Here is a 12,423-nt window from a genome sequence, read left to right on the forward strand (position 1 = left end):
TCGGGGAGTTGGGATGGATTGTCCCCCCCCCCCCCCCCCCTTCCCGCCCTCCCTGAACCCCCCCCCCCCCCCTTACAGTCAGTGCCGGGTTCAGGCAGGGCATTGAGCGTCAGTGCTTGTGGGTATGTGTGTGTGTGACATGGGGGAGTGACCACTCACACACACTCGCAATAAGATGGGAGCATGACTCAGCACGCCCTGCGCTACAGTAGTACAGCTCTATACAACTAGTAAAGCCAGACCCCACACTGGCCCCTCTCCTCCCTCCTCTCGCTCTCTCCCTCTCTCTCTCTCTCCCTCCCTCCTCTGTCCCCGCTTGCCCGCCCAACAGCAATAGCGCACCGTGTCATTCTGCCACTAGTCCTGAAGCCGGACTCTCACGATGTACAGTATTAACATCCGTAGAGAGAGATCACCTTCTACACAAGGTTACTAACACTAGTCCTTGGCAATAATAGAGACTTTAAGGACAACAACAAAAAACATTAAAGTAAATAAATACAGAAATAGGAATAAAAAATCAAGTGATAGAGGTATGAATAAAGAAGACATTTTCAAAGAGCAGTGGGGGAAAACTGGTTGAAAAGGAAGCTGCAGTGTTGAGAGAAAATGGAACAAAGATAAAAGCGGAAGACGCAGATAAAGAAAGATACAAAAAAAAGAATTCAGAGGAGAGCCGAGAGGGAGAGAGCGAGAGAGAGAAAGAGAGAGAGGGTGAGGCAAAAGTAAGGGGCCACATTCTTTTCTTAGCACTCACACATGAATGAATAGGAGGTTTTGAGAAGGGGGCCTGAGAAAAGAGGCCCCCCATGTACTTACGGCTGGGAGACCCGCACCGGGAGGTGCAGCTTGGCCCTCTGGCTCCGCAAGTAGTCCCTGAAGGGCTTCTGCAGTGCCGCACCCAGCACTGGAACACCACTGGCTCCACACAGAGAGGGGAGAAAAAGAGAGGGAGAGGGAGGGAGGGAAAGAGGGAGGGAAGGAAGAAGGGAAAGAGAGGAGGAGGAGGAAGGGAGGGGGGGGTGACACAAATCACGTCACATCATTGTTACTCACCAGCCCAAGGACAGCAACAAAGAGAGGCATGCCTCCTATCTCCTGTACAGTGCCGTCTTCTCCCCTCCCTCCGTGTGAGAGAGAGATAGAAAGAAAGAAATAGAGAGAGAAACCACAACCTCTAACAGCTCATCCTCAATGATAGGAATTCAAAATAGACCAGAAAAAAAACGGAATGAGAAAGAGAACAGGATGTACCGAAGCTATACTAAGTAGTTCTCTTACAAAAAAGAGAGAAAATAGAAAAGAAGAAAAAAGTTGGCTTGTTCACATACGCAGTGGCAGCAACAGCAGACACCCACACTCTCCCGCTCGCGTAGCTCTCTCTCTCTCTCTCTCTCTCTCTCTCTCTCTCTCTCTCTCTCTCTCTCTCTCTCTCTCTCATACATACCGCTCCCTCGCTCAGCGCTCTCTCTCTCACACACACACACACACACACACATGCACACACACACAGACATCCGTGAACCCGTTCAACTCCCCTGCAGTGTGGCTCCTCTACTGCAGCGGGTAGAAATGAATGACTTCTCAGAACTCTCACATACCCTGTAAGAACTGGTTTCAGCCAATTAATGAGGAAGTGAGTCGTAGCCAAGGCTGTATCATCACTGGCTGAGACCTGGGGGGGGGGGGGGGGGGGGGGGGGGGGGCTGGCCCACAGGGGGAGGGAACTCCTGTAAGACAGCCCATATTAGGAAACCCTTTACAAGATACAGCCACCAACTACAAGCATACTACTCAACCCCCCCCCCTCCCCACCACCACCACCCCACACCACCCTCTCTCTCTATCTCTCTCACACACACACACACACACACACACACACACACACACACACACACACACACACACACACACACACGCACACACGCACGCACACACACAAAGGAGAAAAAAGCCAGCCAGAGAATGCCCTAGAAGAGTGAATGGCCCATCCCTACATCAGAGTTAGTGATTAATCACTAAACAAATACATACTAAAGACCTGGATTATGCTTATGTAGCTTGTACAGTACACCCAGTAACTCACCCCCCCCCCCAGGCCTATTGTCTCTAAGCATTCCTCTCAGTGTGTATATCTGTAATCTGTAAATTGGCAGGGAGGCATCATCATCAAAGCCCGAAGACACATCAAAGATCTCAACGTTTGCTCAAAGGCAGGACCACGACATGTACTGTTGAGTTTTACTGCTGATAACCTTCTCTTTAAAGCAAGTGCCCCACACACGCACGCATGCACGCACGCGCACACACACAGACACACACACACACACACACACACACACACACACACACACACACACACACACACACACACACACACACACACACACACACACACACACAGACACACACACACACACACACACACGCACACACACAAAGCTATGTCATGATGAGGAAAAGAAAATAGAGTGGTAAATTAATTAGTTTACAATGCAGTGAAGTCTTGTGACGATTAACACAACGGATATCCTCAATATGGATATATAGGAGAGATAGTATGAAGTCTCATAGAGAAGAACGAGATAGATCTTATGCGACAAAAAAATACCGGCAGGAGGAAACACGTATCAAATGGCAACTGAAAAGATTTTAGGAGGCAAAATGCCTCATCTCTCCCCTCCCCCACACACCACACACAATTCTTCATGTTTTCATTCACTCACTAAACTAATTAACAAACTTATGCTCTAATGATACCATTACTGTATCCATAACGAGGCCAAGAAACAGAAAATTCATCAAATAATATACAAATAACAGCTTGAAAACAAACTGGTGAGAACAGAGAGAGAGAGCGAGAGAGAGAGAGAAAGAAACAGTTTTGAGAAATGGCGGGCTTGAATCATGACTTACGATGAGCAATACTGAGTCATAAGCTTGGGTGCCTCAACCAACAAAGAAAGATCAAACTAGTCAAAAGCATGCGTTGTATACCTCAGGACTCTCTCTCCGGCTTTCTGTTAAAAAAAACTTCATTTCCAGCTTTTTTTGTGGATATACTTTCACTATCTGCAGAACATACAGTGGACATATTGGATTTTGATATTTTTGTATTTTCTACTGTAATTGTGTTCTTAATATATCTGTAAGTACCTGGAATACTGTGTTAAAGGTTTCCTGTGTGAAAGGAGAACCAGAGAGAACATTTATCTTAGTTTAAGAGTAACTAAAATGTGTTTCCTGCAAACAGCAGGATTGTAAAATTTGTGTTTTGAGCTGTTAAATATTTGTAATAAAAAGTATTATAATAAGTATATAGGCTACTGAGATTCACTGTCAAGTTATTTAGTGGAGGTTTAGAAATGATAAATTCCCTTTTATTTATTTTTCCACACATCATGAATTAGTAGCCGAGGGGGGAATTGTCAAAGATATATTACAACCAGAATCAAATGTTAAGCACTTAGTCTGCAACATTTACTCAGCAGCTACCGAAAAAAGAAAACTTCAATATACATGTTGAAAATGTGCAAAGTAACAGGAAAATGTTCACTTTCAACTAATTTGCCTAAATGAGGCTCAGAAACTCCTCTAAACAAACTAATCTGTTTCGACCTACCTGATTCAAATGGACTATATCTCAATTTCACACACATAAAAGTTCTTCTCCAATTTCTGAATTAACCTGTAGAGGCTGATTTGTAATAAGCGAGCTTATTTCAGTTGTGTTGTGACCACACAACAACATTGTTCATAAAGAATTGTATACAGTTGATCCAAGGTTTTATCGTGTAATTAATGAAAATGTGTGCGGGGGAAACTATGAGAAATATGAAACTCCTGGTAAAGGTTCTGTCATACCTTTAACAACTGGGCCTATATATTACATCCTTGCTAATAAACTGGCTTATTATTACATTAATTATACAAGTATTTTCTCCTCAATATAAATAAAAGATTAATTGACCATGAACCCTAACACTTATCCATGTGATATTCAATAATATGGATTCTTTCATTTAACACTTGTTTTTTTGTAAGCCATGCAAGCCTTTGTAAGACATGTGTTAATAAGTAATAAGCGTTAAATACAAAAAACTTAATTAAACAATTATCCAGATTAGATCTAAAATAAAAATGTCTAAAACATTTTTTTAAAGATATAGGAGATGGAGATTTATTAATGAAAACACAAATAAAAAGTGAGAGACAAAAATGAGGTGGTCTCTCATTCATAAAAATACTTCATGTGGAGGTTGTCAAACTTTATAACAGTTGTTGTTCAATTGTTTAAATTACTTCCAGAGGTGTTTGCTATAAAGGATAAAAGGAATTCAATTACCTTTGGTCATAAAAACCAATACCCCTGTTTTTATTATACATGACAAAATATTCATAGGGCCATATTTTAATAGTCTTTGTTAGGCTACTAGATGAATCATTAATTTAAGAAAATGGCCACATCACTAGATCATATTTCCATTCAGGAACTAATAATCAATCAATACATAAATAAAATAAACAAGTAAATAAAAATTTATAAATCAGCATAAAATAAAGCTTGTAGAAATAAAAAATTGGCATAAATTCTACTCCTATCAACATTTAAGACAAAAAAACCAAGACAAAATAAATCCATTTAACGGTATTGAGATCAAATCAAGAGCAAATGCAGGATATTATTCTCCATAAGTGGCACAAGAAACCCAGCGGAGGTTCAGAGAACAGAAACATGCGTGATGCTTTATTCTGTGTTAATACAGGACAGTAGGATTTGCGTCATTTATGAGTTATTCAAATGAAATATAAACTGTACCATTCACTGTATTTAGTACATTGGTGCCTTCTGGGTGCAATAACATTATTAGTCTTTCATGTGATCATATGTTACTGTTCTTGCCTTGAGCTGTTCAATCAATAGCTGTGAACATGCACAGTATACACCTCTGTCCCCAAAGCTAGAAACCATAAAACACTCATGGAATGCTTGTTTGAGGTTTCACATCTGAAATGAACTTAATTATGATTCAGTGATCGTCTGAACCAGAAAGTGAGACATCGCATATTTTGTGAGCGATCCCTTCTCACACATGCCTAGCCGTAGGGGATGACGGTGAAGGTTACTACAGTAATAGTAACTGAATTGTCTCATCGGGCATATAGGAAAAATATATGCTGGAATCCAGTGTTGTGAAATTTAGTAGTATTGCCCTTTAGACGATCACACCCTAATAAATCCACGGCAAAGAGGCAAACAGATGAGTACATCTTGTCTTTTGAGGTCCTGTTGTCATTGTGTGTGTGTCTCTCATACTGTGAACACTTTAAATTCATTGTATTTGGTGAATAAAATATTACAATTCTGATATGAATCAAGCCAGTGATTCTATTTCCCCCTTCCACAATGATATCACGTGATCTGAGGTTTTACAAACAAGAAGAACAGACTTGCATGAACATAAAGTAGTAAAGGTAGCATGTTGCAATCATCACCACAGATTATTATCAACATTATATCCTCATCAACGTCTCATCACATGCACACAAGTCTGTGCTGCTCACACATACCAACACAGACATGCTGTATGTTTTACAAGGTCATGAACAGTACTGTAGATTTGTAGATTTGTAGATCTGGTATGTCATAAATGTCTGGATGTAACAGTACTGTCTATCTGTATGTCATGTATATCTCGTTAGACTTTACAACCTCACCCCGACACACACACACACACACACACACACACACACACACACACACACACACACACACACACACACACACACACACACACACACACACACACACACACACACAGACACACACACACACACACACACACACACACACACACACACACACACACACACACACACACACACACACACACACACACACAACCCGCCGCCACCACTTCTATCAACAACACAAAAGGTCCGATAACACCACAAACTAACACTCAAATCCCAGCTGAGCTTCCTAATGAGGGGAAAGTAAGTCTCCGGGTCATAAAACGTTTTTCCCGCATGCCGACTAAAAGATCAACCAACAGAAACCTTCACACACCACACACACACACACCGGCAGGTAGAAGACACACTCCTCTCAAACCAGAAAGAGCCCTGCTGTCTGCTCAGTCTAAATAATACTAAACGTATATATATAGAAAGGTGACAAAACTCCCACAGACTGTCTTAGTGTGCAAACACAACACAATTTAGAGGGACTGGGGGAGGAACAAACACTCACCTTGACACTCACTTTAGACACTTTAACACTAAATTATATTTATCTATTTATTAAAGAGATTTGCACTACATTCATACCTCATTTGCATTTGCACCTTGCCTTAACGTTTTTGTACCTCATTGTCTGCATATCTACTCACTGTACTTAGATTGTAGGCCTACTTAGGTTGTACTTTAGCTTGTATATTGTATAGTGTTATTCCTCTTCTACTCACTTGTTGTTACTGTATGAAGCACATTCTCAGGGGCTCATACAGAACCAAGCATTTCACTGTAGAGTACATGTACGTTATATGTGACAAATAAAAAACAAACTTGAAACTTGAACAAAACAACCTGCAGAGAAGCTATTGTCCTTTAGTTGGTACTAAAGTGCACAACCATCATATGGCGGTATGGCCCGGTACGTAGACGTGTCCTGCCAAAAAAAAATCAGACCACCATGCATTCTTCACTGTCAGCCACCAGAGCTTGTATCATTATCTTGTCTTAGTAGTACTTGATATATTGCCTATTCTTCACCATGAAGAAACAGCCACTGGTGAACAAAACCAGCCAAGACATGAGGAATGTTCAGGTGCTGAGTAATGCTCTCTTACCATGAATGAATGAAAAAAAAGGAAAAAGAGATGAAGGGGAATTCTGCTGTGGCGTGGGGGAGGGGGAGGGGAGGGCACCCATCTCCTTCCTGTAAGCACCAAATTCCCATCCGTATACATGAAAGGGTTAACTTTTTGACCACCAATCTCAGGCGCATTTTTTAATTAGGATCATTTCCTGCTGGAGTTTAGGGCAGAGTATATAGCGTGTGTTTTGGCGGGCTTGGCGTTCAGACTGAATTCCACCAGCCATGAGTCAGAGGTGACCTTTGACCTGTTTGCCCCCCCCCCCAGTTTCAGGCTGCCCGCTGTAATTCAGCCCTGCCACCTCTGGCGAGGAAGAGGAGCACGCTTGTGCACACTTATTATTACACACAAAGGCACACAGACACACATATATCCAATATACAGTATGTGTGGATGCATGTACAAACTGCATACTGCAAGTTACATAACACAAAAAAACACATGAAATCAAACACAATCGCACACACACACACACACACGTGGGCACTTGCACACACCCACACACACCCACACCCACACACACACACACACACACACACACACACACACACACACACACACACACACACACACACACACACACACACACACACACACACACACACACACACACACACTCTCAAACGCACCCTGACAAACTCGGCCAGTGGCAGGAGATGACAGGGGACATGGAACTCACATGACAAGGCAAACCCTGGCCAGGTCCAACTGGTTACAACATCATCTCAACTACACCGGCTTAGGCAATCGGTGGTGTTACCCAACAGCTTTCACAGCACTACAGTTCACACCTAACATAACAGCGCTGATACTACTAAGTCCACTGCAATGGGTTGTACTACACAGATAAGTATGTACACACTGGGATTATACAGCTCTCATCACCTGTGGGACGCAAAAACCAGAGAGAACATTCGCTATGATGCTCCTCTAGCTCATGGAATTAACCCCAACGGCTTGAGATTCTCCGCTATGTTGCAGAGTTTAAGACCTTGATCTCCAACCTTTGTCAATCAAGTTGTACATGTTTTAATGTATTTGTTATCCTTGCTCTTGTCTATACCATCGGCTCGTTGTCGTATTGTTGTGATTTTATATGCTGTGTGATTTTATATGCTTTATTTATGATGTCAGACGTGACTGTAAATTAGGGAAACCTCAGTTGCCTTTTCGAGTTTAAATAAAGATTTGATTTCTCTTAGGCCCAGTCCACACGATCACAGGTATTTTTGACACCAGGGTTTTATAATTATTCAAAAAAAAAGAAACCTCCGTACACAGACAGTGGTTTAAACTGATGTAATATACATGTAGTACAATGCCAAAGCAATAGGTGGCGATGTAGTTCAAACATGAAGGCCATTTTCAACCAATCAGAAGGGTTGAACGCATCACTACACGTCCTGCTCAAAACAGAAACCTGCCATCTTTAAATTACCTTGCGTGAACCATTAGCAACATAGCATTTATTTGCAGCAAGAAACAAAGTGCAATAAAAGTGCAATAAACAAAAAAGGATACATTCACTGTGTGTTCTGCCTCATTTGTTGATGAAACAAAACCAACATCAACACAATTTACCACCAAGAGCGGAGAGTTTAGTCTCACAAAAAGATTGCTGATGTTGTTAGCTTACATGCTAATGTGATCGGGATTTTCCATTATAGCATTGCGGCTAGCGTACATTAGCGTAGTAACGTTAACGCTAGTAGAATGAATGGATGAAAACGTTATTTAACAGATTGCAGAATGGGTACAATACAATACGGCTCAATACAAACAATTGTTAAGGGGACGCAGACTGTTGTAGTTTGGACTGGGTTCCTTATAACGATAGGTTATGTATATAACCTAGTTATATGAGTATTGGCTGAGCGTCCCGCTCTTAAGCCTATTGAGATACCCCTTATCTCCTGTACCTACTGTACTCCACCACGAAAACAACTTGTACACCCACACCTGACCGGGTCCCGCCTCTATGGAGGCGTAGCCTATAAGACCATGGCCATGGTCACCAACACACCCTTCCTCGCCAAAATCCCGTTCCAGTAAAAGATCCCTCAAAAGGGAACTCAGGGCCGCTTAAGAGCGGGACGCTCAGCCAATACTCATATAACTAGGTTATATACATAACCTATCGTTATATTTCGTATCTGGCTTATCGCGTCCCTCTCTTAAGCCTATTGAGATATGGGTTAGAGCGGACACGAGACCCGACAGATGTACCCCCTGAGGACCCGTAAGCCCACATCAAGGGGTTCGGGGAGCCCTGTCACCCCATCCTTCCTAATGAAGGGGGGGCGCAGTCAACTCCACCTGAGTGCGAGCAAGAGGGAACTAGAACCCCTTGAACACACAGCACAGGCGGAACCACGTGTGACCTAACACACTGTGGCCCATACCCACACACTCCTGCTACCCTACCAAAGGACGGGAAGCAGGAAAGACCACAGACCCCAGAACCGCCTGGGAGACAGAACCCCCGGTCATGTCCATGAGGTAAAACCTTACAAAGGGGCCCGGGGAGGACCATGATCCTCCACCGAAGCCCCACCCAGGAGAGCGGCAGAGGCAGCCACCCCACGAGTGGAGTGCGCCCTGACGCCCCCAGGGGGATCCTGCCCAGCCAACGTGTAGCAGAGGGCAATGCCCTCGCACAACCAATGGGACAGGCGTTGTTCGATAGTGCCTTACCGGCATGAGAACCACCGTGACAGACAAAAAGCTGAACGGTGACCCTGAGGTCCTGAGTACGGCTGAGGTAATTCCCAAAGCACGGACCGGACATGACAGGTGAAGGCCCGCATCTAACTCACTACCGTGAGGAGGCGGATGAAACGCCTGAACCACAATATCCCTGGAGCGGAAGAACTCCCGATATTTACAGGCACGAAGGCAGGATTAGGCCGCAGAGTGGCACCGCAATCGGACGAAAGACAGGCACTCTGGACGTACCGAGAGAGCACAAAGCACACCCACGCGTTCAGCGGAGGTGACGGCCAGCAAGAACGCGGTCTTGAACGACAGCTGTTCCAACGGCGCCTGCTCGAGCGGCTCAAACGGGGCCAAGGACAACCGACCGAGGACCAAGTGAAGATCCCAAGTCGGAGCCAAGGAGCGTTGCACCGGCTTAACGCATCGAGCGCCAAGCAGGAAACGCTTCACAAGAGGGTGGCTGAACAAGACATCCCCTCAAATCCCTCATGATAGGAGGATATAGCTGCTGCATATACCCTCACCGTCGAAGCCGACAGTCAATCAAGGAGAGACTGGAGGTAACTAAGGACAGCATCCAGGGGGCAGGAGACTGGGTCCCGGCCCCCCGCCTTACACCACACTTGGAACATACGTCATCTGCCCGCGTAAAGCGCGACAGTGGAGGGAGCATGCGCATTCCGGATGGTAACACCATCAGGATCAAGAACCTGCGCCCCTCAACGTACCCGTCCCAACAACTGACCTAACAGATGTATGGGGAAGAATCCCAGGCGGCACGGCATCGGTCCCAGACCTGCCTGGCTATGTCCGGACGTAATCCCCACCCGTCAGGATGAGGACCGCCCTGCGACAGTACACCTGTACCCACATTCTCCCTGCCGGGGATGTGGGGAGCCCTCAGGCCACGCAGATGGAGGACGCCCATAGCCAGCCGCCAGCTGCTTGGTGCAGACGGGGGGAGCGTACTCCTCCCTGTCTGTCGATACACGACACTGACGTCATATCGTCCGTCCTGATCAACACCGTTTGAGGACCAGAAGGACCGCTTTCAACACCAACACATTGAACGTAGCGCAGACCGGGCAGCATGGTTTGCCAGCTGCCCCCTACTGCGTTGGCCCGACGCGTCACCAGCGAGGGAGGCGTCGGTGAAAAACGTGACGTGAGACAGCGCCGTAACCGTCCTAGGACGGAACCTCCCGAGCGTGTTGACAGCCAGAGAAAACCGAACGGCAGCCTCTGGTACTCATACGCTAACCCTGTAAAGGAAGCGTAGGTAAGCCCTAGGATGGAAGATCGGAGATGCGCATACGCATCCTACAGGTCTATGGAGGAGAACCAGACCCCCACCTGACAGTGTTCAACAGGTAGGAGACGATCCAAAAAATGCTGACCTTCCCATGGGATAGGTCCAGCCTGGGTCTGACACCCCCCCTCCCGATTTCTCAGGCACCAGAGAACCCCGGGAGGAGAACGCCACGACGATGGCTTGCTTCGTCCACAGAGATTGGATCTCGTTGACCAGAGCTGTCACTGCTGGAGACCCTGACAATAGGGTCTGTACCAAACCCGAAAACGGGTGGGGTTGTGTAAACACAAGTCCCCGCCTCAGCGTTCTCTCCATCCACCTCGACATATGGTACTGCCGTAGTCATATGTGATGACACTCCCAACGCACCCGCCGCCATGTGGCGCAGGTCGGCCAGGAACTGTAGATAGTTGGCCCGGTCCCACCCGCTGTGCGTAGCCAACCCTGGAACCGTGCGAGCAGAGCGTTCCGTGTCGGGACATCTGACCCTGACACCACCCATGAGGCAATCGCACCCGACAGAAAGGGCCGGTTTGATACGGGGGGCTTTCTAGGTGAAAAAAGCCCCCCCACTGAACACCCCTCCAGAACATGCTGAGGAGTTGTTCTGCAGCCGGACATGCAAGGTGTAAGGACCCCATGGGTTCCTACACACCGTAGCCCTGCAGTGATATTACTACCACCCAAATCACGCGTGCCTGCGAGACCACTGCCAATCTTTCAGGAGTGGGAGGCACCAACATGATACCTGGCCTGGCGAAGGCGAGGCCGGGGAAGCACGCACTGTGTGCCTCAAAAGGTTTCGAGCCCCCCTGCTGACAACACTTATAGTTGACAGACGTAACACCAGGCTCAACCAACACAGCTTATGGTGTGGGAGCCGCTTGACAGCACAACATTCTCACGGACAGACCCAGGCTCAGCCATCAACTGGGTGTCAGCCCCTGTCCCCATGAGAAGCGAAAAGTGGGGCCGCCCGCGCTTCAACGAAGGCACGCGGCCCGCAGCCAAAGGAAACAATCAGAGCCCACTTTTTCCGCTGGTGTTGGGGAAGGGAGTGATCGGAGAGCGGGCTGCTCGCGGCAGGACGGTGACGGCTTGTTGTTCAAGCCGAACCCATCCAACATGGCCGATCCCTCGGCCGCCAAGGCTGTCGGCCTTGTGGACACCTGTCGATTCAACGCCCAGGATACCTCTGGCGGGGGAAAACATGGCCGCCTGTCGAGGGCCTCGTCATCGCCGCTGACGAGGCCGTGCTCTCTCTTCTTCTGGCTGCGCGGTGTGAGGCGGTGTGGGGCCTAGGACAATACCGCCCGCGCTCCAGCAGAAGACAAACAGCAACCTCCACTGTGGTGTGCACCATGAAAGGGTTAAATGAATAAAAGAACTAAACCACAAAATACTGTAGAATGAGCAAACCCATATACACAACGTTAAGGGGAGGCGGACCAGAGCGAACTAGTCCCGCCTTCATTCAAAATATTCACAACAGCACACCAGCCCTAGCTTAGCCCATTT

The 12,423-nt window shown here is 46.4% G+C and overlaps 1 pseudogene across 1 annotated transcript in view; it reads right to left on the bottom strand.

Annotated features, from left to right (window-relative positions):
• Positions 1-12,423, bottom strand: part of LOC311233514 (vacuole membrane protein 1-like) — a 337,120-nt pseudogene that overhangs the window by 45,587 nt on the left and 279,110 nt on the right. The window contains exon 11 of the transcript in view: positions 820-918. The product of the transcript in view is annotated as a vacuole membrane protein 1-like (transcript). The remainder of the gene's footprint in view (positions 1-819; positions 919-12,423) is intronic.

Source organism: Notolepis coatsorum (genome assembly GCF_963971535.1).
Source record: "Notolepis coatsorum genome assembly, chromosome: 8".
Lineage (NCBI taxonomy): Eukaryota > Metazoa > Chordata > Actinopteri > Aulopiformes > Paralepididae > Notolepis > Notolepis coatsorum.